This window comes from Pongo abelii, chromosome 3, assembly GCF_028885655.2.
Source record: "Pongo abelii isolate AG06213 chromosome 3, NHGRI_mPonAbe1-v2.0_pri, whole genome shotgun sequence".
Taxonomy (NCBI): Eukaryota; Metazoa; Chordata; class Mammalia; order Primates; family Hominidae; genus Pongo; species Pongo abelii.
Window position 1 is genome coordinate 206,897,175 of NC_071988.2, and position 11,523 is coordinate 206,908,697.

The window sequence follows — 11,523 nt, forward strand, 5'->3', positions numbered from 1 at the left end:
ACTTGATGCAATTTTCAATTATGCCCCCTCTCCATGGAGGTTTCATAGTTAGTATCAGTGCCGTGACATGAGGGACATTTACATCAAGGCTTGAACATAAAGTAGATGGGCCTATGGCTCATAGATAAGCATTCGCAACAAGCTCCCATCAGTGACTTGGTTGGCGGTGGTGGGGATTTAGGAGAAATTTATGAAGAGAATTGTAGGAGAGCAGTCAGGATGGTAGGAAAAATTATAGGAAAAGGATGCAAACCTTCTCAGAAGGCTGGGAGTTTGCATACCTTCCAAAGAGAGTTTGGTTGAAGGCAGGTGAATTCTCTTAAGAGCTTAGGTTAGATAACAAGGGGATGTAAGAAACTGATCTAGATAAGTTAGTTTACTTAGGCTCAGAACCTGGCCTTTAATCATCCGTGTGGGATTACCCTCTCCGGGGAGGGCGACCATGTTAATTACCCACAAGAGTGTTGACTCAAAGCCTTTGTCATTAAATCTGTACTAAATAAATGCCTGCAGCACCAACTTATCAGGGCCACGGCTGCTGACTCCTTACAGCACTCTCCTCAGGGTCTGTGTGCGGCCCAGTCCCCTAGCCCGCTCTTTCACTGGATACCGGTGTCTTGAGTGCTTTCTTTCATCTGTCGTTCAGCCAGCGTCTATGGGTTGGACCTGGCAAGTATCCATAGAAATCATGTTAATATTTTAGTAGGATAACTTTAGGGACACAAATGTACTAGAGTGGTCCTGAGTCTAGCCCATCTTTCTTTTTCATGAGCTTATTGAATAAACCAAAATGTTATCAGAAAGGGGTCCCAATCCAGACCCCCAAGAGCGGGTTCTTGGATCTCACGCAAGAAAGAATTCAAGGCGACTCCGTCAAGTTAAGTCAAAGGAAGTTTATTAAGAAAGTAAAGGGGCCAGGTGCAGTGGCTCATGCCTGTAATCCCAGCACTTTTGGAGGCCAAGGTGGGCGGATCACAAGGTCAGGAGATTGAGACCATCCTGGCTAACACGGTGAAACCCTGTCTGTATTAAAAATACTTTGTTTGGCCTTTGTTACAAGCCGATTTTGTTTGTTTGTTTTTGTTTTTGGTTGGGGGGGATCAAACCACTTTATTGAGGGGAATGGGGTGGCAAAGCAGCAAGGATGATGAGATCTGACGTCCTCGGCTGGGAGCTCCTAGGATCTGCAGGCGCTGAAAGCTACAAGCAGGTTTTTTAAAGGCAAAGGGGACAAGCAGTGGGCTGATACAAAGTTGTATGACAGGAAGTCTCATTGGTTTACAGAAATAACATTAATGACTGGCTATACATTGTTAAGCTATAGTGCGTGGGTTATAGTGTCAAGTACATCATTATTAGGTTAATTTATAGCTATTATGGCAACAGCAAGAAGTTTCAGAAGATGAATATATCGCTCAAGGGGGAAGTAAAACGTGATTGCTGGCTCATCTTAATGTCTCTCTGGGCCACATGCAGTGGCTCACGTCTATAATCCCAGCACTTTGGGAGGCTGAGGTGGGCAGATCACCTGAGGTCAGGAGTTCAAGACCAGCCTGGCCAACATGGCGAAACCCCATCTCTACTAAAAATACAAAAATTATCCAGGCGTGGTAGCACGCCTGTAATCCCAGCTACTCGGGAGGCTGAGACAGGAGAATTGCTTGCATCCAGGAGGCAGAGGTTGCAGTGAGCCAAGATCGTGCCACTGCACTCCAGCCTGGGTGACAGAGCAAGACTGTCTCAAAAAAAAGTCTCTCTGGGTCTGATAATTTTAAAGGACTCACCTTCCTTGGATAAAAGCTATTTTCTTTTCTCATTTATAAATACAAGATTAAAAAATTTTTTTTCAGACTACCAAGTTGATTAACAAAGTGGCAGGAAGTAAATTAGAAAGAACAAATCTGTCCATTAAAAGCAGATACTTTTTATTTATTTATTTACTTACTTTTTTATTTGAGACAGAGTCTTGCTCTGAGCCCAGGCTGGAGTGCAGTCAGTTGTGCAATCATAGCTCACTGCAGCCTTCGATTTCTGGGCTCAAGGGATCCTCCCACCTCAGCCTCCCAAGTAGCTGGGACTGCAGGCAGCACTTGGCTGATTTTTTAAATTTTTTTTGTAGAGATAGGGTCTTGCTATGTTGGCCAGGCTGGTCTCAAATTCCTGGGGTCAAGCAATCCTCCTGCCTTGGGCTCCCAAAGTGCTGGGATTATAGGTGTGAGCCACTCTGCCCAAAAAAAGCAGATTTTAAAATATTTACATCATTTAGTTTTTATATCAGCCTGGTTTAGGGTAAAGGGATTGTAGGGGCCAAGGGAAAATTTCTCCTTCACCCGCTGAAGGTTCACTGAAAAATCAACTGACAAAAGGCATATTAATAGGAGAAAAGGCATACAAATTTGTTAATATATATGGGAGTCCTACAAAATATAAGAACTCAAAGAAATGGCCAGATGGTTGACCTCTTTATGCCATCTCGAGGTTATGGAAAGAATGGGGCCTCAGAGCATGGCTAAAAACAGGTTATGGTGGTAAATCAGTTTCTAATAGCAAGACAGGTTATGGGAGGGAGAGAAGAGGAGGCCTGGTCTGCAAAGGTGGTTTTGTTATGTAGATGGAACCTTGCAGGTGGCAACCCTCAGAGAGAATAGATGGGAAATGTTTTTTTCAGCTCTTTAAAGATGTCACTCTCAGTTAATCTTTTCTAGATCCAGACAAGAGAGGACCTCTAAGCCTGACTGTATCACCGCTGATTTTTCCTGCAGATGCAAGTCTTCCCCACCAGACACCTTTGCAGGGCTGCCCATGCTTGCAGGCCCTCTGAACAGCCATCTCAAAATATGTCAAAGAAGGGTATTTTGGGGTGAAATATTTTGTTTTCTTTCAGGGTGATGGGTTAGACCACAGGTAATACGCACACACCAGACAAATCTGAACTGTTTCTCATTTTAAGGTCTCGAGTTCACCTCAGGGGGCAGGTAGCCATGGGGGGGCGGGCAAGAAATGGGGAGGGCAGGTAGGAGCGCAGCGAGGTTTTGGTACCCGGTGCTTCTCTCTCTCACTCCCTGCTGTAACGTAACTAATTTTCACAGACTTATAAACAATAGAAACTCTCAACAGAAACCACTTGCAAATTTTATTTCTCAGTCCTTTCTGTTTGAACTGCATCAGCAACACTCTGGAGGCAAATGTTCAAAACAGAGACACAGCCATATTGGCTGGAAACAGGGAACTATTTCTATATGGTGCTTTTGACTATATTATGTTCTGATTATTTGGAAACAAAAAACCTACTTTTAGCTTTTTAGTAGAATCATCAGTTAATTTTGAAAGCCTTAAAAATGGGGAACGACCTTGGAGAACTTAAAGGTCAAAAAATTAAATACTATTGTAAACTGAAGTGTGATCACATTTATAAATTTGGAAAGGAGAGCTTTCTTTCTCCTAAAGGGTTGCTGCTTGCAGGCAGCCATTCTGACAGTCTGGAAAGCGTAGCCTTGGGCCAGAAGCTGGAAACACATACTTCAAAGGAGGGGTAAAGGGAACAGGAATTTATGTTGAGCAGGTTGGCTAAGTATACATATTCAACAGATTACAGGAGGAGCTATGAATATTCATGAAGAGGAGGCTCGTGCATGTGTAGTAGGCTAACATGCATGCAACATGTGTCCCGTGTTCACTTTGGGGTGGAGACTTAACATTTAAATGCATTACAGTTAGGCCTTATACATCAAAAGACAAAGCAGGGACACACAGGCTCTCTGTGTGCAGCCTCTGAAGACTGGCCGGAACCACTCTGCGGTCGGAGGCGGGTGTCTCTTATCAGGAGGGAATGCTGGTTAATTGTTATGTGGAAACTGGTGGAAACTGCAAAAGGGTGGGGAAGCCTCAGGCAGTTGTTGATATCAGCACTGGAGTCTTTTGAAAGAGCTGGTTTTGGCTGGGTGCAGTGGCTCATGCCTGTAATCCTAGCACTTTGGGAGGCCGAGGTGGGTGGATTGCCTGAGCTCAGGAGTTCAAGACCAGCCTGGGCAACATGGTGAAACCCCATCTCTACTAAAAATACAAAAGAAATTAGCCGGGCATGGTGGCATGTGCTTGTAGTTGCAGTTACTTGGGAAGCTGAGGCAGGAGAATTGCTTGAACCTGGGAGGTGGTGGTTGCAGTGAGCCAAAATCGAACCACTGCACTCCAGCCTGGGCGACAGAGCAAGACTCCGTCTCTAAAAAAAAGAAAAAGAAAAAAAAAGGGAAAGAGCTGGTTTCTGTTTAGCCCCTAGGGAAGAAAGCCTAAGGGGGTTAGTGAGGTGGGGGTGTGCAACAAGGTGCATCTGACCTCTGACCTCCCATCCCCTCACAGCCTAGAACTCAGTTTTCAAAGTTACTTGGGGGAGTCCCCTTGACCAAAATAATGTGAACCCAGAAAATCTGAGACAGATCTCAGTTAATTTAGAAAGTTTATTTTTTCAAGGTTGGGGAATGTGCCCGTGACACAGCTTCATGGAATCCTGATGACACATGCCCAGGGTGGTTGGGGCACATCTTGGTTTTATATGATTTAGGGAGACACGAGACATCAATCAGTATACGTAAGAAGTACATTGGTTTGGTCTGGAAAGGCGGGACAGCTTGAAACAAAAGCAGGAAGACTCAAGTGGGGAGGGAGGGAGCTTCCAGGTCATAGATAGGTGATAACAAACTGTATCATTCTTTTGAGTTTCTGGTTAGCCTTTCCAAAGGCGGCAATCAGATATGCATCTAGCTCCTTGAGCAGAGGAATAACTTTGAAGAGAATGGGAGGCAGGTTTGTCCTAAGAAGTTTCCAGCTTGAATTTTCCTTAGTGATTTTGGAGGCTCAAGATATTTTCCTTTCACAATGGGATCCATTTAGTCAGTTGTGGGGGGCTTAAGATTTTATTTTTATTTCTCACTAGAAGTGAACATAGGATATGGAAATAAAATAAACTCCTATAGAAGACTGTTACAGATGTTTAACAGAGTATTAGGTTTGTCTCATCTCTGGCATCTCCCTTGCCACCATCTTCCAAGACTTCAAAACTCCATCACTTCTCCAGCATGGGGTCCTCCTTCCTCCATTTTCCACCTTCATAGGCTCTTCTGCACTGGCCAGTTATATTCAGCTACTGAAAAAAATCCCTAATCCCAAACTTTTTGGGGAGATGGATTTGAGGTTTCCTCCTGCCTTCTTGTTTGATGGCCCTACGATTAAACCTCTTTGTCTGCTGCAACGGGTTGTCTTGGTGTACTGACTTGATGCGTGCATTGTAAATACTGCCTACAGGTACAAAAATGAGTCCTTAGCTACAGGATTTATATATATATATCTGTGGTATAATAAGAAATAGATTTGGTTATTATCTTAAGCAAATTAATGCAAGAAGAGAAAAATCAAATATGGCTTGTTCTCACTGATAAGTGCGAGCTAAACATTGCATACTCATGGACATAAAGATGGCAACACCACCACTGGGGGACTCCTAAAGGGAGGAGAGAGGGAGTGGGCAAGGGTTGAAAAACTAACTGTTGGGAACTATGCTCACTATCCGGGTGACAGAATCAGTCACACTCCAAACCTCAGCATTATGCCATATACCCATGAGGCAAACCTGCACATGTGCCCCCAAATCTAAAATAAAAGTTGAAATTATATTTTTAAAAAGCATATATATATATATATATATATATATATATATATATGTATCTGGTTTTTGTCCCTGTTCTTGGCACAGAGTTCCTGGCACAGAGTTCCCTAAACCCTTGGAATTGCCTAAGTGATGGGAGTCTTTTTTTTTTTTTTTCGAGACAGAGTCTTGCTCTGTCGCCCAGGCTGGAGTGCAGTGGCGTGATCTTGGCTCACTGCAACCTCTGCCTCCCAGGTTCAAGCGATTCTCCTGCCTCAGCCTCCTGAGTAGCTGGGATTACAGGTGCCTGCCACAATGCCTGGCTAATTTATTTTTGTATTTTTAGTAGAGATGAGGTTTCACTGTGTTGGCCAGGCTGGTCTTGAACTCCTGACCTCAAGTGATCCGCCTGCCTCAGCCTCCCAAAGTGCTGGAATTACAGGTGTGAGCCACCACACCAGGCCTGATGGGAGTCTTTTGTTATTCATAATGAATTCCTTTTGATCACACCTGTGTTTATGCTAATTAGGTGATCTAGAGTGTGGCCCCTAGATACTCAGGATGAGGCTGCTCATCAGAAAGACTAAATGTTTAAAAGGTTGGAACTTTCACTCTTCCCCTGACCTTTGCCTTATGCAAGGGAAAGGGGAAGCTGGAGATTGAGCTGTATAGAAACTCCAGGCTGGTGAATACATCGGTGTTGGAAGGCTGGTGCCCGGGAGGTGGCAGGGCTGCTTGTGCCCCTCCCCGACGCCTGGTCCTATGCCTCTCTTCCATTTGGCTATTCCTTAGTTGTATTATTTAAGTTAGTAAATGTAAGTAAAGTGTGTTCCTGAGTTCTGTGACTGATTCTAACATGTTATGAAACCTGAGGAAGAAGTTGTGAGGAAGGCATCCCCACAGCGTTGACAAGAATGAAACACGGTTATAATTCAGCATCTATCAGGCTCCTCTCTGGCCCCTTCCTCATTGCTTAAAGTCTCGTAGCACCTGACACTGACCATTTGCATTCCCATTATTCCTACAGACAGGATCTCTGACATTAGAATCATAAGACTTTTGTTTGAGGATTGCTCAAGATGTTTTTCTCAGACCCTGAATTCCAGTGAAGCAGCTGCAACCAACCACTTTGAAGACCCCCCCGGAGGAACCAAATCAGTGTGAGAATACGGCTTCTTCATCTTCCTGTCCCATGACTTCACACCGCACTATTCAGCCAATCCACCATCTCCACACTTCCACCCACTCCAAAACCCTTAAAAGCCCAAGCCCAGGCCAGGCGTGATGACTCAGACCTATAATCCCAGCACTTTGGGAGGCCAAGGCAGGCGGGTGGATTACAAGGTGAGGAGATCAAGACCATCCTGGCCAACATGGTGGAAACCCTATCTCTACTAAAAATACAAAAATGAGCCAGGCGTGGTGGTGGGCGCCTGTAATCCCAGCTACTTGGGAGGCTGAGGCAGGAGAATCGCTTCAACCCGGGTGGCGGAGACTGCAGTGAGCTGAGATCACACCACTGAACTCCAGCCTGGCGACAGAGCGAGACTCCGTCTCAAAAAAAAAAAAAGCCCGAGCCCCAAACTCCTTGGGGAGATGGATTTGAAGGTTTTCTCCTGTCTTCTTGTTTGGTGGCTCCATGATAATACCTCTTTCTCCACGCAGCCAGGTGTCTCAGTGTACTGACTTGATGCCTGCATTGGGTGATGGACCTATTACAGTTTCAGCAGGAACCCCTGAATTATAGCCAGTGGGTCAGAAGTGCAGGCAGCCAGGCCTTGCAACCAACATCTGAAGTTGTGGGGGTCTTGTGGGAATGAGTCCTTAACCTGTGGGGTCTATGCCAACTCCAGGTAGATAGTGTTAGAATTCAATGTAGGACATCCAGCTGGTGTCTGGAGAATCAGTGAATTGATGGTTGGCATTGAGAAAACATTCCAGACACCGTGAAAGTAGGAGAGAGAGGCAGATGAAAGTTTAAAGTCCAAACGTGAGTTAAAGAGAAATAGTAAAAACTGCTGGCCAATGCTATCTTCTCACTTGGTTCATGGGTAAGACAGAAAGGACTGTGACAGAGACAACAGCAGCGTTTCTTCAGGTGTGATCCTAGGAACAATGGCATGGGGACCACCTGAAGTGCTTGTTAGACCCTGACGAAGATTCTCTCCCTCGCCAATCTCTAAGCAGGCACCTCTGAACTCTCTTCTCCACGAGACTCTGACTTCTGGACTTCTTTGTTCAGCTTTGCATTGTCCGATTTTAGCCAGAAGCCTGCTAAATCAATTTAGCCAGAACACCCCAACCTTGATATCCGATTGGGTTCCTCATCCTCCACCAACCCCCAGGTGACATCTGATCACTCTGGCCTGCCTTCAGCAAGAATCCTGTTAGAGTCGATTTAGCTGGAATCCCCCTATATCCCTGATGTCTCCTCTGATCCTCCCGCCACCCCCCACCAACTCAACTATAAATTCCCACTTTTCCTTGTATTTGGAGTAGAGCCTAATTTCTTGCCCCAACTGACTGCGAAACCCCATTGTGGCATTCTCTACAGCTATTGCAATAGTCCCCCTGAACAATGTCTGCCTTATCCTTCTTTATCGAGTGTCATGAACAATTTTTTTCTTTAACAACACGAAGATTCTTGAGTCTCTGCATTTCTTTAACAACATTAAGAACCAGAATCCTAGAGTATGAAGACCTGGCACTGTCATTTTTAATGTGATGACTATGATATATGTTAAAGTTTGAGAACTATGGCCTGTCGAAGAGTCGCTGCCATTTGTGGTGGCTCACACCTGTAATCCCAGCGCTTTGGGAGGCAGGAGGATACTATGAGCCTAGGAGTTTGAAACTAGCTTGGACAACATAGCAAGATCCTGTCTCTACAAAAAATTTTAAAAAATTGGCAGGGTGTGGTAGCACACACCTGTGGTGCCAGCTACTTGGGAGGCTAAGGTGGGAGGATAACTTGAGTTTGGGAGGTTGAGGCTACAGTGAGCTGTGATTGTGCTCCTGCATTCTGCATTCTAGCCTGGGCAACAGCAAGACTTTGTCTCAAAAAAAAAAGTAGAGTTGTGAACAGTCTCTACACACTCAAAGTGCCTTTTACTTTTTTTTTTTTTTTTTTTGAGATGGAGTCTCACTCTATTGCCCAGGCTGGAATGCAATGGCACGATCTTGGCTCACTGCAACCTCTGCCTCCCGGGTTCAAGTGATTCTCCTGCCTCAGCCTCCTGAGTAGCTAGGACTACAGGCACCCGCCACCATGCCCGGCTAATTTTTGTATTTTAGTAGAGGTGGGGTTTCACCATGTTGGCCAGGCTGGTCTCGAACTCCTGACCTCACAATCTGCCTGCCTCGGCCTCCCAAAGTGCTGGGATTACAGGCGTGAGCCACTGCGCCCAGCCACCTTTTACTTTTATATACAATATTAGAGCTGAAAGGGCCTGAGTCTTCAAATGTAGACAACAGAAGTTGTAATTTGGCCAAGATCACTTGATCAGTGGCTTAACAGGCTGGAATCCAAATATCCTAGGCCACACACCCACATGCGTACTGCATTTGACTTGAATCTGTTATCCATTATTTCTTAATTGTCTATGCAATGGACCCACAGACTTTCACACGTGAACATTCATTTTTTCTTGCTCTGGATCAACTGAAATTCAGACAAATCTGAAAAGAAATGACTTAAATTGGAGTATTTATTTAATCTATGGAAAGTTCTGACATCTTACTAGGGCACAACAAACATGTTTTATAAAAAGGTTTCTAAGGGACAGTTCAGTGCCATTTCTAGTCACAGCTGCTTCTCACTGCCCGAGTCTCACCAAGGAGGGAAATTTTTTGAGTTCAAGTTTATTTCAAGTGTTAAGTGAAATTTTATTTTAGTGGATTAGAGTATTGCTTCCCGAATGCGGTTTCAACTTGCAAAAGGTTAGATCCTGAGGAATGTGTGTGTGTGTGCATGTGTGACAAGCCTTTCCTTGGAAGTTTTCTCCTTTAATCTGGGATTATGTCCCTACTTATTTTGGGGTTGAGAGGGAAATGAGGAGGTGGGAGTTAAAATGTCTTTCTTGTTATGAATAATGGGTAATAGCTTAAAAAAATCTGGCAAAAATGAACGATGGATTTTTTCAAATCCATAAAATCAAAAGTTTGTAAACACAACTAAGTTATATCACATTATCTTTTTTTTTGAGATGGAGTCTCACTCTGTCGCCCAGGCTGGAGTGCAAAGGCATGGTCTCGGCTCACTGCAACCTCTACCTCCTGGGTTCAAGCAATTCTCCTGCCTCAGCCTCTCGAGTAGCTGTGATTACAGGTGCCCACCACCATGCCTGGCTAATTTTTGTATTTTTAGTACAGATGGGTTTCACCATATTGGCCAGGCTGGTCTCAAACTCTGACCTTGCTATCCGCCCGCCTCAGCCTCCCACAAGTGTTGGGATTACAGGTGTGAGCCACCGCGCCCAGCCACATTATCTTATTACTATGTTCCCACATAGTGAATCTCAGTTTAGCATAAAGTCAATGTCCATACAGAAGAGCACACACCCAACATCCTCACCCTGAGTTCCACATCATTTGTATAATGGTCTCTTGCATGCCACTTCATTCTTCTTAGTCCCACCATTTTCATGACCAAATGTGTGCCCCTCCAACTCAACCTGTTTCTGACCACAGCCTCCATCATTGACCTGTTTCCGACCACAGCCTCCATCATTGACCTGTTTCCGACCACAGCCTCCATCATTGACCTGTTTCTGACCACAACCTCCATCATTTAGTGTTAGTGTTCCATTCCTCCCACAACAGTGGATCTTCACGTCCATCAGGGCCATTGGGCCATGGATCACACGTCTTATTCCCCATTAGTCCCTTCTTTTCATTTCTCTGTCTATCCAGCTTAGAGTTCATGGTTCATCAATTTCGAAAGTCATTTTGCAGTACTCCAAAATCTGTGGCTCCTCTGTCTTTTTAAAATCAATGTGGGCAAAAGCCCATAGTTGGACAAAGCCAACACATGCGCTATCCATGGCAGCATCCAAGCAGCTGAGGGTCACTGGGTAGATTCACACAGCTGCACAGCCTAGAACCACTGCACATTTGTAATTGCTAGTTTCAACTGGGCCCCTACACATGGCCCAGCAACCTTACTAATCTCTGGTCAACTCCCATTCGTGACAATGATTGTTTCAAGCCTGCCTTACTCTTCTAGCCCTCGATCTATCATCTCCCTAACTTTGAACAGAGTTCTTGTCTTCTGCTTCACAGAAAATATAGAAGTTACAGTAAGGGAACTTCCTGCCACAAAACTACAAATGTAACTTCACACCCAGCCCATTAAAAAAAAATAAAAAAGGTTCTTTGCTTCTTCACACCCCACCCCCAGCTAGGCTAGAATTTACTGCTTGGGGTTCTTAGGAACTCTATACTGTCAGTTACCTTTCCCTCTAGTATTTTCAGTCTTTCTCTTAACTGGATCCCCACCATCAGCATTAAACCTATTCAAATCTCTCTCACTTGAAAACAAAACCCCCAAATCTTTCAACTCACCTTCTCCTCCAGTTCCTTCCCTCTCTCCTGTGTGGAAGCTCCAGTGTATCTAACCTGTCTCCTTCACTATCAGGGGAAACCAGCCCCCAATATTTCACATAGGTTCTTTTCTATTTCTCTAAGTGTCGGCTGGTCTAGAAATAAAGGGAAAGAGTACAAGAGAGAAATTTTAAAGCTGGGTGTCCAGGGGAGACATCACATGTCGGCAGGTTCTGTGATGCCCCCTGAGCCATAAAACCAGCAAGTTTTTATTAGCGATTTTCAAAGGGGAGGGAGTGTACGAATAGGGTGTGGGTCCCAGAGATGACATGCTTCAAGGGTGA